The following is a 20,714-nucleotide window of genomic DNA, read 5'->3' as shown; positions in this document are numbered from 1 at the left end:
CTGGGGTTCTAGGCTACAGTAAAAAGGAGCCAGGGAGCTAGCGCAGGCCAAGGTGCTGCCACCAAGCCTAATGACTCATGAACACAAATAAATGTAATTTCTTAATACTTTAAAATGGTAACTGAACGAGTCCTAATGAAATGTTGACCCAGCCTGTCGAAGTCACACTGGGGGCTTTGCCTGTCGTTTTGACTCCAGAATCTGTCAGCAAGAGAGCACCTCTTGCTTAGTCAGGGCTTGTCTCCCTGTGCAGCTTTATTTCTGGGCAGAGCTGCATGCAGTGGCTGCTGAGGAGAGAGTGTGGGACGCATGGCAGGGCAAGTCTGCTTTCTGCATCTGGCAAAGAGCCCTGTTTCTGATGTACCACACAGTCCAGGTCATCAAGCCTCACTCAGTCCTGCAGCAACGAGAATTCACAGGCAGAAGGCCACAGCAGAGATGAAAGGGCTCCAGAGATCAGAGGAAGAAGTCACAGCCACACGGGGCCAGCCAACACACAGCAACTGAGTTGGGAAATGGCTAGGACTTGTCAGACAGATGTAGGGGTGCACACTTGGCCCATTGGACCAGATTAGCACAGGAACAGGTGGGACTTGAGCTGTGCTGGTCAAAGAGCCATGAACTGCGAAACAGGAGCCACGCGTGCTGAAGTTGCTCACATGGCTTGAATGCAATGACACAAGCATACACAGGATGTAAACACACACACACACACACACACACACACACACTGAATAAACTTGAGAAGGGGGTTGGGTAGAGAAAAATAAAGATGGATTTTGCGTTTCTAGCTTGTCACACCTACAGAAAACCTTTCTGAGCCGCCTCTTCTAAAGATCATCATTTGTGTTTTATGTCACCCCTAACCTGGGATGGAACTGGCAAGCCCCAGTAAACCACAGTGAGCTTTCTCCTGCCCGCTGCCTTGTGACAGCGCTGCTGTGTGGCTCTGTGATCTGTGGGTGTTGGAAGGATCAGCCTAGAACCCCTTTACATGTGTAACCCAGCTTCATAATTTTACTATTATTACTTAAAACCTCTTTCCGAAAACATGAAGTTGAAATGTCCCCTGGAAACTGAAAGTCGACATTCAGCAGCTCAGAGAGGATTTTCATTTTGGTGGTGCTGAGAGCACTGTAACTGGGACAGATGGGTTGCTATGGTGACTGGGTCTCAAAACAGAGCCTTGTGCTTCCACACATCCACACAGCACAGTGACATGGTCATGACACTCATTCTTGTTGAAGAATCCTCAAACTCCCATCAGGACTCATGGAAGGGAAATTTGGGATCAGGGCCCAAAAAGCACTGGTTAAAAAAATTGCAGCTTGGGCATTTTCGAGCGGGGTCTTCTCAGCCCTCACACTCGTAAAAACTATTGGCTCTCAGCCTGAAGCTCTGAGGGAGACTTGCAGCTTGGGGAAGGTTCATCCTGGAAGCAACTATGATTAATTGCTCCAGTGCGAACAGAGGCTGAAAACTGAGACGCAGACCACACTTGTCACAAATAGATGGCACGAGAGTGGGGCGGGTGAGGGTGGGGCAGATGAGGGTGGGACTGTACTAAGGATCCAGCGGCTGCTCTGGGGCCTCCTGCCTGGTTACTGCACACTGACGGTCACTGCTGCACTACGGGCAAGAGCCAGGGATTGTACATTGTGACACCAAGAAGACTCCTGTTGGTTCAGGGGGAGGCAGCGGTAGCCAGCCTGAGACGAATATTACTGTTTCTCTCATATGAAGAATCTGGACTTCTTAAATCATAAATATATGTGGCATGTCAGTAGACGAGGGTGAAGACCTGTGGCGGGGAAAAGGACAGACACGAGAAGGTAATTGAGAGTGAATGTGAGCAAAGGAGTGTGATATGTATGAAAACGCCGTGATGAAACCTAGCATTTTCACTAACTAAAACAAAACGAATAGAAATGTGCCTGTATTTTCACGGAGAGGAACAAACACTGCCTTTGAGAAGTGCTCAAAGCCGACGTCCGCGCCCACACTGTCCTTCCGGATCTCGACAGTAGGGGTCCTCATTGAGTCGAGCGTCTTACAGTACGCTGGGGTTACTGGACTCAGGATGGTGACGCTTTGGACAGGGCGTATCTGCCTCTGGTTCTTGCCTAAGCATGACATGGGAAAGCGGGGTGAGGTGGGGCGAGGAAAAGAAAAGAAGAAGATTCCTAACTTGCAGCAAAAGAAAAAGGAAAAGATTCCTGACTCGCAGCATGACTCATAATGAACAAACGGAGGGCAGGCTCGCTGCCTCTTATCGGAGCTCCAGTACGCCCCAGGTCAAGCCTGAGTCAGACCAACAGTCCTGAGTCTGGTGGTCAGAGAGAATTTTTCCCTTAAGGGAGAAATGTATTTAGAGGAAGTGGTCGGATTTCTTAATATTGTCGGCAACCCCATGTTAAACCCTGGGCTTCTAGGAGAAGTTGCATCCCTCAAAACCAGGAAGTTTCCTGATTGAAGATAAAAATTGGCCACCTCCGCAAAGACAACAAGAATAGGTAGAAAGGGGGGCTCGGGATTTAGCTCAGTGGTAGAGCGCTTACCTAGGAAGCGCAAGGTTCGGTCCCCAGCTCCGGAAAAAAAAAAAAAAAAAGAATAGGTAGAAAGGTTTGTGACCGTAGCAGCAGCGGTTCTATGGCACATATACCAAAACCATCGCCTGGCTCTGTGCACCTTTACTGCATAGGAACCCGATTAAATCTTCCAACAGCATAATGTGGTTGTTTTTTTGTTTTTAAAGAAGAAATATAGTTAACCAAGCCTGGTGACACAGACCTGCAATCCCAACCACTAAAGAAAAATAAAAAGTAACTGGACTGTACAGTATGTTTAGGGCTAACCTGGGCAACCCAGTGAGACTATCTCAAAAGGAAAGGTAAAGAGAGGGTTGTGAATATATAACTTAGTGTTTTCCTGGCATGCCCATGACCCAGTGGTTCAGATAGATACACAGGCAGACAGACAGACAGACATTTAGTGGAGGAAAAAGCAGCTGCCCAACATAGTACATTCATTGTGACCTCCCAGAGGCTCCTTGTTTGCCTTGTATTTAGTGAAGACACAAAAGATGGCCAGTGTGAAGGGACCACACCACAGTGCTGAGTGCCAAGTTAAGGCTTCCAGAGTATTTGCTGCTGAGTGCTCTGCTCATTTTTACTCAACTTCCTGTTCACTGGCCTGGAGGGGGTGGAAGCCAGGGGGATCAGGTGAGCAAGGATGGGCAACGGCTCTGGAGAAGGTGGAGAAGGTGTGGGTAGAAATCTTAGGTGGCAGTGGAAAACTGAGGCACCTTGAGTGTCCCCCACCCCTCCCCACCCCAGGCAGCCACAGGCCAGAGAAGCCCATTCTTGATCCAGTGTGAAAGCAAGTTGAGTCAAGTCCACAGCCTGAGAGGGCTGCTGTCACCTGTGCTTGCAAAACACACATAAAATTACTGACACTTGGATTAAATCAGGGGGAAATGAACACTTATGCACTTAAAGTGGCAAAAAAAAAAAAAAGCATCTTGGTAAGTGGAGTTAATCAGACCACAGAGTCTCAGAGGCAGGGTGGCCCAGGGTTTGGTTTTGTTTTTTTTTTTTTTAATGTAAATATCTTCGATTGGAAAAATATGAGCATGTGTCTAGACATGGGTTTGCTTATGAGCTTCTCAAAAATATGTAGGGCTTTTCTGCCTTCTAAAACACTCTCAGTGGATAGTAAACAGACATTTTCTTTTTTTCTAAATAGGTATTTTCTTGGGGACACCTGCTTCTGACAGCTAGCCTTATGAGAAAGGGCTTTACTGCTTTCAGTTTGATGGCACACCTTACTCCAAAGGCTTAATTATTTCTTTGATTTTCCCCACAGTTTCCATGTAGCCCTTGTCTGTTCTTATGGTTGTCTTTTAACATATATGCACATCTTAGAAAAAAGGCTTATTTTAGTTTTAATTCTATGTATATGTATCTATGTGGGGATATGTGAGTATAGGTGCCTAGGAGGCCAGAAGAGGGCAGCAGATTCCTGAATGTGGATTTCAGGAGGTTGTGAGTGCCAATATCTGGGTGCTGGGAACCCAAACTTGAGTCCTTTGCAAGAACAATGCATGCTTTTAACTGCAGAGACATTTTCAGCCCCATGTAAGTGGCTTGTCTTTGTCTTCAAATCTCTGTCAGTTTGTGTGTGTGTGTGTGTGTGTGTGTGTGTGTGTGTGTGTGTGTTTGTGTTTGTGTGTGTGTATGTTTGTGTTTGTGTGTGTATGTTTGTGTTTGTGTGTGTATGCTTGTGTGTGTATGTTTGTGTTTGTGTATGTTTGCGTGTGTGTGTGTGTGTGTGTGTGTGTGTGTGTCTGTACACCTGTCAGTGGTAGCCAGAAGTCAATTTTAATCATTGCTTAGATAACGCTCACCACTTTGCCTGGCTATCTGCCAACAAGCTCCTGTCTCCCCTTGCTGTCCCCCACCCAGTGGTGCTGGTTTGGATTTGGGGATGTTTTGTTTTGTTTCGTTTTGTTTGTTTGTTGGTTGGTTGGTTGATTGGTTTATTGGTTGGGTTCTGAGCTCAAACTCAGACCCTTTGGTTTACACAGCAACCATTTTACCAACTGAGCCATCTCCCTGGTACTCAACAAGTGCTTTCTCCTTAAAACCAGGGTCTTCAAAACTATTCCTTAGAAAACCATGCCAAGTGTTCAAGAAATACCAAGGTGTCTACTGTGTGCCAGAATAGTAGAACACAGCCAATATGGTGGAGATAAGATGTGATTATTATTTTCCAGGCCCTAAAGAATCTAAGAAGTTACATTGTAAAGATGCACTCACACTGGCACATTCCTGACACTTTGAACAAACTCTGGTTACCTCGGAATGATCCAAAGTACAGAGTGTTCTGATGTGCTTCACAGGGTTCTGTGCTGTGAAAACGAATTATAGAAGTTGTAAACTGATCCTACTCTATGGCAAACCATTGGGCAAGGCCTCATTTCACATTAATTCCTTGTAGGACTGAAAGAACAAGGATGTGTGTCCTGACCAGTGGGAGAATAAAGGAGTAACAGGTCTCTGTGACATTCACTGGCTTCCCTTGGGTGTAGGAGAGAGGGTTTTAAGACGGAAGAGAATTTAAAACAAAAAGATTCTGAGGTGGACCTTTGAAATGCATTCCTCAGAGGCGATCTGGAATCATTATTATTATTTTGTTGGTAGGGGACTCCAAACTGTTGTTCTGTCTCTTTGAATAGAATGCTTAGTATCTGGTCTACATGCAAGCTTCATCAGGTTCTGATGTTTACTGTATTTTTAATTTGGCCACCAGGGCATAGAATAACAGTAATCACATGCTTGGATTCAGTGAAGCACATTATTGGTCCAAGCATGACCTACTTTAATTTAGTTAGTTGCTTTTTAATAATTCAGAACCATACTCCTCTGCCTTGACAAGACTATCACCTACATGCAACCCTGTGCATATATCTGTCTGTGTGTATATCCATTCATGTATGTATATCCATCTGTGTGTATATCCATCCATGTGTATATCCATCCGTGTATATATCCATTCATGTGTATATCCATCCATCTGTATATCCTTCTGTGTGTATATCCTTCTGTGTGTATATCCATCTGTGTGTATATCTGTCCATGTGTATATTTGTCCATGTGTATATCCATCTGTGTATATCCATGCGTGTGTATATCTGTCTGTTTGTATATCCATCCATGTGTATATCCTTCCGTGTGTATATCCATCTGTGTGTATGTCCATGGTCCATCCTGTCTTCCTCCCCCTGCCAATCCATCGTCAACCTGCATTATGTTTACTACTGCTTGCTCTCTTTTGCATGAGATAGTAGTCTTTTGTTCTCTTTATGTTTATTTAATTATCTTGTGTGTGTGCTCTTAAGTGCACACAAACCTGCCATGGCATACATGTAGAGGCCAGAAGACAGTAAATAAAAATATTATGAGGGTCAATGGATCTGTAAAAGCTTCTAACACAGTCCTCTGGTATTATCAGGTTTAGTTTATGCCTAGCAATTTCAAGTTAGTGAGTATCACATAATTGATACTAGCATCTTCACAGTCGTGCCAAGCATCTTTTATAGGTGATCTTGAGGTTGGGCCTCTAGAAGAAGGGGAGGAGGAAGAAGAGGAGGAGGAGGAGGAGGGAGGAGGAAGATGAGGAGGGAAGGAAGGAGGAAGGAAAGAAGAAAGCAAACAAGCAAACAAATAAACAATACATTTTGAAATTGTATCACTCCTTCTACCGTGTCCTTCCTGAGGATCAAACCCAGGTCATTGTGCTTGGCAACAGGTCTGGTTCCCCACTGAGCCATCTTGGCTCTCCCCTCACTAACAGATGTCTCACTTGCTAAAGCTTCATTCGTAGTCCTAATATACAGTAGGGCCAGACTGCTCTCTCTTGTTTTTCTTCAAAAATGTCCTAGTGACTCCGGACCCCAAATAAAATTTAGAATCATTTTATCAAGCTCCTTAAGATCCTTCTTGTGACTTTAATTGCAATGACCTTGAATCTAAATTCAGTTTTCACACTACTCATGAGCATAGAATGTCTCTCTACCTGTTTAGCCTCCTTTAACATCTCTTAACAAAGCCTTATCATTTTTTTCAAGCAGGAATCACAGATACACCATATTCAAATTATTTTAAGCTATTTTACATTATCTGATACTGTTGATTTCTTCTGATTTAGCATGTTAAATGCAATCAGGATTCTCACTTGAATGTGATATTTAGGAATGTGGTTAAATTCCATGTATAACAACTTAAATCTTAATTATGTGTGTGTGTATATATATATATATATATATATATATATATATATATATCTCCATATTTTCACCTTGCTATTTTCTTTATCCCTCCTTTCGGATCTCTGTGCCTTCAATTGGTTTTTCTTATTAAGTTGTCCTGGACACTTCTCATACATTGTTGGATGAAGTTGGTGTCAAGTTCCTTTGTAATGCGGCATATAAGCAAATATTTTTTTAACATTTTGGTGTGTGCGTTGCTGAGGAACAAGCCTAGGTTTCAGCATGCTAGCCAAGTGCCCTACCATTGAGCTACATCCCAGCCAGTTAGTGTGTGGGGGTTTGCATCAAGTTCCTGGAGTCCCTGCAGCTCATCACCACACATGCCCTATTTCTCTATCTCCTTGAGGAGCTCTTTATTTAAGTGATGCATCTCTGTTTAAATTTCAACGTCAGATACTGCTGTCAGGATATTTATGAATTATACGCCTTGAGAAGGTATAAGCCTGTGGTTTGGTCCTTCAGCAACTGAGGGAGAAGGGCTACACATTCCAAGTGAGCCAAGACAACCAAGGCAGACCCTGGCTCCAACAACAAGCACCTGTGTAGGGTGCATTGTAACAATTCACAGTCCATCCAGGTTTGCTTTTGCCCCTCCTCATCTTCCTTTTACTTATATTGTTTACTTTAAAGGTGTGATTATTTATGTGTTTGTGTTTGTCTTTGTGAGGCACAGCATGCCTCATGTGTGTAAGTCAGAGACAACTTCTGTCCTTTGGCCATGTGTCAAATGCAGGTCATCAGACTTGGCAACAAGCACCTTCGTCTGATAACTGTTTCCCCAGCTCAGCCTTTTTGTTTGTTTGTTTTGTTTTTAGAGATAGCGTTGCATAGAACTCACAGAAATCCCTCTCCCTCAGACTGCTGGAGTTGTGATGACAGACGTGCACCGTGACAACCATCCAGACCCAACTTGGTTTCCTCATAATCTGCTAGGAAGTTGTAAGATGCCTTGAGCCAAATCCCCAGAGAAGTCCCAAGTCAGACCACAGTGTCCCCACTTGGCTTGGAGACAGGTGAGAAACACCAGCTCTGTACTGCCTACCATGCTAATCCTGGCACCTTACTACAGAGCTTTCCAGAAATTCCTGCAAGGCTAGAGGAGGGATGGACGGAGCCAAAGCACTGCAGAGTGATTTCCCTGTGGAAAATGAGGAAATGAGAAAGGCAGAGACTAAGAAGCCCCTTCCTTGGGCCTCCTCTCTTCTCCCTCCGTCTCCGAGTAGCTCAAGGAGCTCACAATATCATGACAAGGCCGACACCTAGAGTGGCAACTCCTCACTTCCAGAGCAGTAAATATGCTGGGACACAGGGCCTGTGTCTAGTCCTGTAGGTCAGCAAAGGCTTCATGGAGAAAGAAAAGCCCAAGGTGAAGCCAGAGCTCTTACAGTAACTCAATGATTGCGGACCTAGAATCTGGTTCTATGGTCAGGTTTATAGTATGAGCTCTGGGCTTCCACAGCCTTACCCATAAAAGCATCTATTGCTTTCATTCATAAAAGGGAGACAACAGTACAGAAAGCATACGTTTACTAGAAGAAAATTAAATAATATGCTGGGTATATAGCTCTTAGTCAATTCATTTTATGATCAAGTCACAGAAAATTAATTTACAGAAACCCAATTTGCCAAATGATCAGTATACTGAAATCTGCAAAGTACCAACTATTTTTTAAGATTTATTTATTTTATGCATTTGAGGACACTGTAGCTGTCTTCAGACACACCAGAAGAGGGCATCAGATCCCATTCAGATGGTTGTGAGCCACCATGTGATTGCTGGGATTTGAACTCAAGACCTCTGGAAGAGCAGTCAGTGCTCTTAACCACTGAGCCATCTCTCCAGCCCCTGCATGTGGTTTTAATTGGAATATTGGAATAGTATCTGTAATTGAGAGGCGGTTTCTGGCTGTTGACTCAATTGAGACTGACAGCTAAAAGTGAATGTAGCAAGTGACCTTATAGCATGCTACCTTGTTATTTTTTATTTGTTACTGTTCTTTGTAGCCTCAAACCTGTGGGAATTCTCCTGGCTTAAGCTCTCCAGTTCCATCATTAGAGGCATGAGGCGCCATGCCTGATTACTTTGTACTTTCTGTGGTCTTCTCTGGACTTCCCTACTGAAGACAGAACACAGGATTTATACAATGCTTGACATGTGCTCTGCCATTGTATACCCGCCCCGTAAACATTGCTCCAAACAAGAGGTCGAGGAGTTGGTAAACGTGTTTGCCTTGTCTGATAACCTGAGCTGGATCACAGGAATCCACATACATGTTGAAGAAGAGAACCAACTTGCAAAGTTGTTTTCTGACTTCCACACAAGTGTTGTGATAGACATATGTCATGCCCACATACATGATTAATAAAAATTTTCAAGAATATTTTAAAAGGTAGTAGCATTGTGAAGCCCTCAATTAAATCCTAAAATAATGTTAAATCAAAAAATAGCAAAATAAAAACAAATAATTTTTACAATTAAGTATTGTTAACCCACTAAAACAGTTTTTAATTTTTTATTATATATATATTTTATTTCTAAGTGTGAGCACATGTGTGTGTGCATTCCATTGTGCATGTGTGAAGGGTGGAGGACAACTTATGGGAGTCAGTTCTCACCTTTCCCCAAGTGGCCCCTGGGATCAAACTCAGGTCACCAGATATGATGGCAAGCACCTTTATCCACTGAGCCATCTTGCTGGCCCCTACCTACTAAAATCAAAGCATCTCCTGTCTCTAATTTCTGTTTCTTTTATTCCTCTTGATACTTTTGAGCATCTTCTCTATTTTTCAAAGTGTATTTTTCAATGTTTTCTGTTCCTTTCATATTTCAGAGTAAAATGAATTAAACTTAAAATTGAATTTATTTCAAATTAAATTTCAAATATATCAAGGTTCAATACACATCATAGCGAGGGAATCTGAAATCTTAATAAAACGTGAAAACAGACTAAAGAAGGCTTGGCTCACTGAAACTGTCCTTTCCTGGAAAATGTCGACATTTCAGTCATTTTCTCAGGGATCATTTGGGATAAATGAGTGAACAGCAATTCACATTCAAGACGGACATGAAACATCCTAAGAAAGTCAAAGGAAAGAGAATTAATGTCCCCATGGTAAATCCTCATAGTGGATCATATCAGTGGTTAAGAGCACTGGCTACTTCTCTAGGGGACCAAGCTTTAATTCCCAGCACCCATGTGGCCATTCACAACTGCCTGGAAGTCCAGTCCCAGGGGATATGATACCCTCCTCTTGTCCTCTTGCCTCTGTGGACAGCACACACATATGACACATAGTCATACATGTAATTAAACACTCATACATGTAAAAATAAATTAAAAACATCGCAAAAGACTACCACTGAAGGTCTACTTTTTCTCAAGAACTCAAATTTAGCATTCCCTCTGGGGCTACTGAAATTTTGTTTCAGGAAATATGCAAACTGCTTTTCCAGCCAGTGTTCTTGGGGGAATTGGGGGTGGGGCACTTTTGGGAATTTACTACGGATAGATCAGAACTGGAAGAAGAGAAAGCCTCCCTGGCAGGAAGACTGTGTGGATACAGAGAGGATTAGGGAACAACAGGGTGGAAAACTCTGCAGCCTGGGAGGAAGAAGAAATATCCAGACACCAGGTTCTGGTGGGATTCACAGAGTACAGCGTTATGATATTTACTAGCTGTGCGTGGTTTCTTTCTTGGTCATAACAAACATAACTTTATCTTGTCAAACTTGAGATACAGACAAAGGTCTATAGAGAAAGGAAAGAGGATGAAACTTACAACCCCATCATAGCTTTTCATTGTGTGTACTCAGCATCTCATCTCGTGGTATGGTGTTCTTCTCCTGAAAGGCTAGAAGCCCTGATACAGCCTAGCACTGTAAACCAGGACATAACCCTGCCCCCTGCCCCCAACCAGCCAGATGCCCCTGGCCCTGCAGGAGCATCTACCAGTGTTAAGTTTTTAAATCTTGGATTTAAATCACTGTATTTTTTTCATGTGCATGCATGTTCAGGTGTCATTCCTTGACTGTCATCTACCTTGTGATGTCTCTCATTGTCTCTCATCAGCCTGTGACTCACCTTAGGCACTTGATTGCCAGAGCCATTTGTCCTAGCCCAACCAGTCCCATACTGTTGAGTTTGCACTTGCAGGTTGTGCTTTTCTGGAAACAGAGATGACACGAGCATCTTTTTACAATACAACTTTGTGCACAGTAATGGTCACTTTCTCAGGGTAAGTGGTAATTCCAAAACAAAGGTATGATCCCAAGAAGGTTTTATACTGGGCCAGTAAGATGGCTCTGAAGGGAAAGACAAAGTCTCAAAGCTAAAGGTCCTGATTCAACCCCTAGTACACATGTGCTGGGAAAAAGGACCAACTCCCATGTTCCCTGATCTCCACACATACACCTTCACATTCCGGTGGCCATGCACATACAATAAATAAGTGCTATACACTATGCACAGTTTCATTAACTCACACTCAGTCATGAGAGTGCTTCTGACTCAGCATCCCTGTTAAGCACAGTCTCACCCTGGCTTCTCACATTGCCTCTAAGGCCACACAGTCTTATTATCCAGTGTGCAATGTCTTCAGCTGCTAAGGATACATTTTTCACGTGTCTATCATTTGTGTTTGCTTGTCTCTGGAGTGTGTGGGTGTGGCTGTGGGCGTGTGAATATATGTGTGCCCCAATGGTGTGTGTGTTGGTGGGTGTGGGTGTGTACAGCCCAGTGGTGTGAATGTGACTCTGTGTGTGTGTGTGTGTGTGTGTGTGTGTGTGTGTGTGTGTGTGTGTATGTACACAGACCAGTGGTGCGGTTCCTCTTTTTAGCTTTTAAATGTTCATTCATATTAATGTGTAAGTATTTTATATCCATCACAAATACTATTTAAACATGTCAAGTCTTTTTTTACATTTGCCTTATTTCTTTTAACTGTTTTGCATTTCCCATTAAATGTGGATGCTGTTAAATCTCATTGTTTTTCAGTCCCCTTTTGTTTGACAGGTAAAATACATCCAAATTTTTCTGGAACTCTTGTTCTTGTTTTTATATTTGTCAGTATTTCATTTAAAACATGTCAGTGTGTCTGGTGAGAGCAGCTTTTAGGATGGGGGGCTACCTGCTGAACTGTGTTGTTTCACTTTGTTTTGTGGCACTGGGGTTGAACCCAGGACCTTGTGCATGCTAGCCAGCCACAGCCCCTGGCCAGCCACAGCCCCTGGCCAGCCACAGCCCCTGGCCAGCCTGCTGATTCCAACCGTACCTGTGTGGTATTGCACGGACATCTCAGCTGTGTGTGTCTCTGACTTTACATTCCTCCCTCTGTTCCTGTGTGCATGCATTTAAAGACCATTCTTGGTTCCAGCTTCCTTTCTGTTGCTATGATATAACCTGGCCAAAATAAGGAAAAAACAAGAAACAACAACAACAACAACAAACTCTAAAAAACCTAGGTGGTGGTGTTGTAAAAATATAAAAAATAAAAAAAGGTATCTGCTAGACATCTTGGCAAAAACACATCCCAACTCCACTGCGGCCCAGTGTCTCCTGCCGCTGCACACTTTCCTACACTCAAACCGTCAGTTAAAAGAACACACAACACAATAATCTTTGACCCAACTGATAAGATATAATTGCCCACTTAAACATACAAAGCCCAGTACCATCCATCCCTTAAGAACATTAATAACAACCTGTAAATACACAGAGTGGAATCTTAACATCAGCATCCATTGTCCTGCCATGGCTTCTCTCCCTCTCTCCCCGTCTTCTCCTTTCCATTCCAGTCTCCTCCTCTTCCTTCAAACTTCTCTCCCGCCTATCCTTCCTTCTTCTCCAGTGACAGGCCTCCTTTTATCCTGTACCTGTCCCTCACCTGTATTTTACAAATTCAATGGGAAGAAGGTTGTGGTGACATCAGCTGATTTCTGAGTATGTGACTAGGCAGCTGTCCTTGGGGCAGTGGAATTAGCATCAAAATACAGATAATTCCAAGGCAAACCACAACATTTTCCCCTTTTTGTCCAGTTAAAAGGCCTATTCACTTATATAAAATTGAGTACTATTATTACCATTCTACAATTTATAAAACATAAGATACACTCAATACCCAGTCCATTAATTTTGTCCATATTACCTAAAGCACCTTGTCACCTATCCTTAAAGTATAGTTCTATACCTGACTTATATCCTGGTTTGAGATGGTACGCCATCTGAAAAACTACCCTTTCAAATTTATTATCCTTCTCAATGCTAAATAGCTTGGGTTGTTTACAAGACTACCAGTCTTCAACCACGTCAGAAATCTGAGAATGACCAAATATCTATACACATAGGAAGCCTAAAACAGTTTGCAGAACTGAGAGGTTGTAGAGACAAATCTCCACTAGCACAGTCCCCTGTTAGCAACATGTGAGCTCAAGTCTTCAGCCTTCTGGCCCAAAATCAACTGACAGACTATTGAAATGCAGATTTTGAAGGGCTGATCACCCTGTCTTGGCAGTTTATCAGTCAACTATTCTGCATAATTTGTCCTTTTTTGGACAGTATTAGTCTGCAGATGAAACAGGCAGTTCTGCCCAGTGGCTGCCTAGCCACAAAGTACTGCCTCACCTGGAGGTAGAAATGTTCAAATTCTTCATTAAATCCACCAAAGGGGAACTGTTAGGAGCAGATATGTCTCAACAAAAGATAAATAACTTTAAATCTCAAATTTTGTGGATTTCTGATGTTTTTGAAAAACATCTATCTATATAAGACAATCTCTACTGTTCTCTTTATATCTTAATATTATCTTGAAAATACTCTCACAAACTCAGAGCCATGAATTTGCTATTTGGCCCTTAACTCACAGGTGTAATCAACTCAGAAGTTTGTAATGACATCATTAGAAGGACTGGCTCTCGACCTTGTACTTTTAAACCTTTTTGACAAATAAATTCTATACCAAAGCAAAGATATTATTTTAGCTTAGTTACCAAATGATATTATGACTGTATAACTCAATATAGTTAATTCCTCCCTGTTACATTACAACCATTTCTAAATTCCTCATAAAAACAACTTTAGAATAACTGCTTTCAGCCCCCCAAAAGTCCATGGAATTGGGGCGACTCCTCCATAACTTCTTCAAGCTGTACATAGGTGTTGAGATATCCTTGGGGGTAGGGGGTGGGAAGAACGAAGCAAATGCTGTAGCTGATGTGTCCTGACTGGACCCAGCTGAAAGTCCTTGAGACCAGGAATCCAAGTAGGCACACTCTGTAAAATACAACTCTCAAGACAAAAGTTTAGAATCGAGATATCTTTTTGTTTGATTTCTCCTGAATCACTTTTTTCAGGCGGTCTACCTCTATCAAATCTGATCAGTCTGACTTTGTGAGGTTTTCAGAGCCTAATCACATTTTTTAAAAACACAAAGACAAAATATTTCTCCCAAAATACTGTGTTTCTTAGTCTGTAACCAGAAAAGCTTATATCTTGCACTCTCTCCCAGAGTAATAATATAACCATAAAACTCAAAGTTATACCCATTATAAAGATTAAACATTTTTTTAAAAATGGAAGTAAGTAAGTTAAACAATGAGCCTGATAGGCTTTTGTACTCTATGATATCAGGAAATGAACCCAAAATTCCTGTGGAGCTTGAAAAGAAAATTATACAAATTCTAGGTTTAAAAATATAAAATTAAAAGAGTAAGCCCCAAAAGCCACAAACTCAGGGCTAAGCCCTACCGCCAGGAATAGCAGGCCATAAAGATAAAGAAAAGGAATGCAAAAACCAGCTCAGGCTATGGAGGACTGAGCCATAAACCATCCAAAGACGTCCCCCCAGCTTACTCAGAGTCATACTTTAACCAGATGTCCTCCAGACCCTGATAAGCCCCTACTTGTGCTTTCCAGCCATTGTGTCCTGCAGAGAGCACTCCAAGAAACCGGGCAGCCCAAGCCTAACCAGAGGTGTTTCAAATACAGATGCTCCATCAATTTTGACAAACTTTTAAAAATAATGAGGACCTGAAGACCCTACCCTTCTCCTGATTTAGTAGCTCTGTTCCAGGAACCAGGGGGCCATAAAACCTTCTAGCGTCCCCTTATCTCCTGGAGCCATAAAACAATCCTGTAACTTGTGGTGCATTCCCCTTTGACATCCCCCCACCCCCTGGTGCTCACAGCCTCTGCCTTTAAATACTCTTTCTCCCAGCCTCTCTGGGTCGACACCTCTGTCTCCTGCGTGGGATATGTGTCGGCCCGGAGATCTCTGTAATAGGTCTCTGTAATAAACCTCGCCTTTGCTTATTACATCCAAAATGGTCTCTCTGTGTCTGGGATCCGCGATTTCCCAAGACTTGAGTAAGGGTCTCTCTGCGTGGGATCTTTCAAGCTCACGTTAAGAGAATCTGAGCTTCCTGTTGTAAATATCAAAAGTAAGAACAAAACATCACTAGCTGGCATCAACGAGCCATATGGCCTTTAGCAGAGTAATTCATAAAACAAACTAAACACCTTTTATCAATTCTAATACCAATAAGCAACTTAAAATCAGAACTTTAGCCCAAAATATATCTGTCTGTTAAGCTCTCTATCCGGAGCCACAGATTTTTATTTAACCTTAATAACTTCTATAATATATGTCTGCATTCACTCTGCCTGGTGTTACAGAAATTTATTACAACTCTCTACTTGGAGTTAGTGACTAATTTTTCCCTATCTAAGTTCTGAACCATGGGTGAAAATCCCCACATGATTCAGGTAATCTTTTTACTCTCTTCTTTCTAAAAACAAACTTAATCACCTTCCAATAATACCTGTCATTAAGAAGTAGCTTGTGTAACTAGGATTTCAACCCAAAATTCCCATGGAGCCCATGTTAGAAGGAATATGAGTATTCTGAAAGACTTTCTAAACATCTTTCTTTAAAAAGCAGCTTTTTTATCTCCAACACTCTCATCTGCCATTACTTATCACACAGCAGGGGATCTACAACCTGCCAGCCCAAGCTACTTCCCTGTTTCTTTAAATTCCGCCCCACCCCCTTGAGAGATCACATGACTTAACATGGCGCCAGCCTCCTCTTACGTAGAAAATAAAACTTTCTCTCAACTCTTAGGATTACTAGTGGATTCTTGCCCATAGGTCGGTTCACCATCTGTTGTTGTAAAAATATAAAAAATAAAAAAAGTAGGGTTGTCTTTTATCCCCAGTAGGTCACACTGCAGTGCCTAGATATCTCAGTGGAAACACATCCCAACTCTGGGTCGGCCCAGTGTCTCTTGCTGCCGCACACATTCCTATACTCAAACCGTCACATAAAAGAACACACAACAATAATCTTTGACCCAATTGGTAAGATATAATTGCCAACCTAAACATACAAAATCCAGTACCATCCATCCCTTAAGAACATTAATAACAACCTGTAAACACACAGAGCATAATCTTAACGTCACCTGCCATGGCTTCTCTTCCTCTCCCTCCTGTCTCTTCCTCCTTTCCATTCCAGTCTCCTCCTCTTCCTTCAAACTTCTCTCCCGCCCATCCTTCCTTCTCCTCCAACGACAGGCCTCCTCCTATCCTGTACCTGCCCCTCACCTGTATTTTGCAAATTCAATGGGCTGAAGGTTTTACTGAAGTCACCTGAGTCCTGAGTTTGTGACTAGGCAGCTGTCCTTGGGGCAGTGGAATTAGCATCAAAATACAGATAACTCTAGAGCAAACAACAACATAGTTTTGCAACGCTTGTCATAGTCCAGTCTTAGACTGTGCCTCCACCTCTGGGAGCTCCCTTACAGCTCTTGTCAGTCTCACAACCCCATGTCAGCTCCAGGCAGCTATTGCCCTCCCTCTACATGTTTGTCATGTTTCCATCTCATGTTTCCATAGAGATTTGATTATGCAACCTATAGTATTTTGTGTCCATGTGGGTTTATTCACTTGCTATGGTGTTTTTGAGTCTGATTCATAGAGTAGAATACATCAGTATTTTAATTCTTTTTATTGTAATTGAGTAATATTCCATTGGATAGATGTACCACATTTTGTGTATCCATTCACAAACTGATAGACATTTTGGATCACTTCAACTGATTAGCTATTATAAGTAATGTTGTTGTTAATATTTGCCTCCAAGTATTTTTTGCATGCATATGTTTCCAATCCTGGATAGAATCCTTGGAGCAAAGTTATCAGATTGTATAATTAACTTACATTTAACTTTTAAATAAACTGTACATTTTTATAAGTTATCATACCATTCTATATTCTAAGAGTCAGTACAGACATATTCTGGCTTCTGTACACCATTCTTAACATCTTATATTGTCTGGGGTCTTTTGTTTGTTCCATTGGTTGTTTTATAACTAGTCTATCATATGCATAGAAAAGGTCAGGCACATTTGGGTATAGTTTTCTATGTGTGTCTTTTTCTTCAACAAATAATACTATGGTCAGGATAGGCCATGTGGTAACAAACCCCCAAAGCTTCAAATGCAAAGGTTTATTTCCAACTCTTACTGATTGTCTAGTGACACTCGGAAGCTGAAGGAGAGGTGGCGTTCATCTGTGATTCTGAGAGGGACTATTCAGTGGTGGGAGGTGTGGCAGTATGTGTGTGTGTGTGTGTGTGTGTGTGTGTGTGTGTGTCTGTGTCTGTGTCTGTCTGTCTGTCTGTGTGGTCAGAGGACAACTCTGGGTACAAAAGAGCAGGCTGCTATGTTTTTAATGTCCCTCCAAAACCTCATGGTGACATTTATCATTGTAGGAGGTAGAGAACACTTAAGAGCTGTTATGACATTACCCTGTTTGATGGAATAAGGCTTCATCACATGTCTGTTTCTTCTAAAGTGGTGGGAGGGTGAGCTCAGCTCTCACTGGATCTGACATTATGCCTCTGTCCTGTGGTCTTCTGTTATAGCCACAGCACATGAACACAGCACACATGAATATGAACTATTCTAATGTTGTGTAAACCTCTACCTAATAACAAGAAATCGCTTTCATTTTTATACCAGTGGGGGCAACATATGGTCAAGGTTAACTTCAACGTGGGTGAAAATAGACTAATCATCTTTCAGATACCAAAGAAACACAAATCAGAATATTTGAGAATAGCTAGGACTTACAAATGTTAAAATTGGGGGACGGCTCTTTGGGAGAGGTATGAATGTGTGTGTGTGTGTGTGTGTGTGTGAGTGTATGTGTGTGTAGGTCAGATGGCCTTCGGTGTTATTTACCTTTAAATTCTTTTTTTCCCAACATAATATTTTTATTGATTATTGGGAATTTCATACAATCTATCCCAATCATACTCAATTCTCATTCCTTCCTAGGTCTACCCTCCTACCCTTGTGCCCTCCCTGCAAAAAGAAAAAATACAGCAAGACCAATTTGTGTTGCCAATATACTCACTGGAGTATGGTCAAGCTCCCAGTGGCCAGCCACTTAAAGATAACTTAGTCCTTCCCCACCCCCTTCTAAGTCCTTCCCCACACCCCTGAGTCCTTCCCCACTCCCCTCTGAGTCCTTCCCATTCTCCTCTGAGTCCTTCCCCATTCCCTCTGAAGCCATCAATTGTGAACAGCTACACTTTAGCCAATTGGTCACCGGTTTTTAAGGACTCTCTTCAAAGGCATCCTATCTAGATTGCTTCTTTTTTTTCTTTTTTCTTGGGGGGATCATCACATGTGTGGTCACATGTTTCTCATTCTCAACTACAAGTCCACAGTCATAGATACCACTGCAAAAGAAGCTTCCTAGTCCATAGAAGCCGGCAGCTGCACAGATCATGGACTTCCACATGGTTTCCTGCGGCAGCATAGACCACAGACAACAGCCTCTGTAAGCAGCTGGGAACACTGACCTCAACACGTGGCAGCATGGAGCAGCATAGACAGCATACAGCATGGACCCCAGATACCAACATGGCCTCCATCAGCAGCACAGACCATGGATATGCACGTGACCTTCAACAGCATCACAAACCATGGATATTAGCATGAATCATGGACACCAACATGGCTGTGGTGGCATCACCAACCTTAAAGGCTTTTTGAGGAGGCTTTTAGAGTTGTCCCCATCTTGGACATGCCTGCATTGCTTAGTCGGGATGATCATGTGGCTTGGCAGTGAGTTCAGGGGTGGAGCCTGAGTAAGCTCCAGGCTGCTGTTGCACACCACCCTGCTGTCCTTACTTGACATACTGCTCCCCCACCCCTCAGTCCTCACCCCTTACCCCTCACCCCAGTTCTTCACAGCTGCACTCCTACACTTGTCACTGCCCTGCCCACCCACCGCCAGCTGCCTATCCCTTGTTCTGCCTCTCCCCACCTCAGGCAAGCACTGCTCCTCTCAGCTCAGCCTCTCTAGCTCCCATTTATTCATTCAAGGTGTCATTACAAACTGCAGTGTGTCACACAATGTGTGTGTGTGTGTGTGTGTGTGTGTGTGTGTGTGTGTGTGTGTGTGTGTGTGTGTTGGCCCAAACAGCTTTACATGAAAATACTGATTACAATGAGACATTGGCCTGGTGCAAGGTTTCTGGTTCCCGAAACACCACAAGTACTGGATATGGCTAAGACTCTACTCAGATACCCTATTGTTGCCCAGAGTGAGGTTGGTCTTGGGTAGGACATCTGGGAGCTCCCGGTTCACTCCAGGCCGCTGCACAACTCTCTGCCCTCCGTGACTCTGCACACTCCTCCTCAGGCACAGCGTCTCTCCTCAGAGCCTCCATGGGTCTCTCAGGCCCCGCAGAGCTGCTCCCTGGTCCTGTGAACGCTGGAATCTCTTCCTGGACTGGAACTCACCAAGAATAGGCTGGGTGGACAGTGAGCTCCCGGGATCAGCATGTCATTGCCTCCGAAGGCTGAGATTACAAGTACCACCACCCTTAGCTTTGGGGTGTTAAGATTTGAGGCAGGATCTCAGTTCGTAGCCCTGGCTATCCTTGAACCCAGGGGCTTCCTGACTCTGCTAGGATTATAAGCACGTGCTGCCATGCCTGACTCTGATCTTTGTACAGATTAAGAAACTGAATTTCAGATCCTACCCTGGCAACATTTCACTGATATGCTGAAGCCAGGCTTTCTGACTCACAAGCCTGCATTTCTCACTAGCATGGCATTGAGACACTAATAATGTTTTGAGACACCTACATGGTGGAAGACATGGAAAGCTGACACCTTGTACCTACCTACAGATAGTCTCACTTCTAGAGAAATTGATCTTAGCTATGGCCTTAGTGTGTCTTCCTTTGTAAAGGGAACTCATAGGAGGGTCCACCAGAGGGGACACCAGGATTGAATCTGAAAATACCTTGAAGCGTCTGGCCCTTGGAGATGGCCAGCCCAGTGCTTGTGTTAACAATGTGAGCATTGCAGTCACCAGGTAGCTACATGTGGGCAGGGCTTTATATTTGTTAGTCCTTGGACCATATTCCTTGTTTCTTGGGAAGCCTAGGCTGATATTGAACTTAAAAGCCTTTTGCTTCAACCTTCTATGAAGGTCTGATAGAATTCTGCATTAAACCCATCTGGACCTGGGCTCTTTTTGGTTGGGAGACTTTTAATAACTGCTTCTATTTCTTTAGGAGTTATGGGGCTGTTTAGATGTTTATTTGTTCCTGATTTAACTTTGATACCTGGTATCTGTCTAGAAAATTGTCCATTTCCTCCAGATTTTCCAGTTTTGTTGAATATAGGCTTTTGTAGTAGGATCTGATGATTTTTTAAAATTTCTTCAGATTCTGTTATCTCCCTTTTCATTTCTGATTTTGTTAATTTGGATAACCTCTCTGTTACTGCTGGCTAGTCTGGCTAACGGTTTATCTATCTTGTTGTTTTTCTCAAAGAACCAACTCTGGTTTTGTTGATTCTTTGTAT

At 42.8% G+C, this 20,714-nt stretch overlaps 1 long non-coding RNA gene across 1 annotated transcript; it reads left to right on the top strand.

Moving 5' to 3' along the window:
• The first annotated feature begins 1,556 nt into the window (after nt 1-1,556).
• LOC134480741 (uncharacterized) lies at nt 1,557-19,333 on the top strand. Its single transcript, XR_010055500.1, has 2 exons — nt 1,557-1,832; nt 18,165-19,333. It is a non-coding gene; the product is annotated as an uncharacterized LOC134480741 (long non-coding RNA).
• Nucleotides 19,334-20,714: the final 1,381 nt, after the last annotated feature.

The sequence above is a fragment of the Rattus norvegicus genome, chromosome 10, assembly GCF_036323735.1.
Source record: "Rattus norvegicus strain BN/NHsdMcwi chromosome 10, GRCr8, whole genome shotgun sequence".
Classification (NCBI taxonomy): domain Eukaryota; kingdom Metazoa; phylum Chordata; class Mammalia; order Rodentia; family Muridae; genus Rattus; species Rattus norvegicus.
The sequence above is the reverse complement of the archived record's forward strand: the minus strand, read 5'-3'. Positions and strand labels throughout refer to the sequence as shown.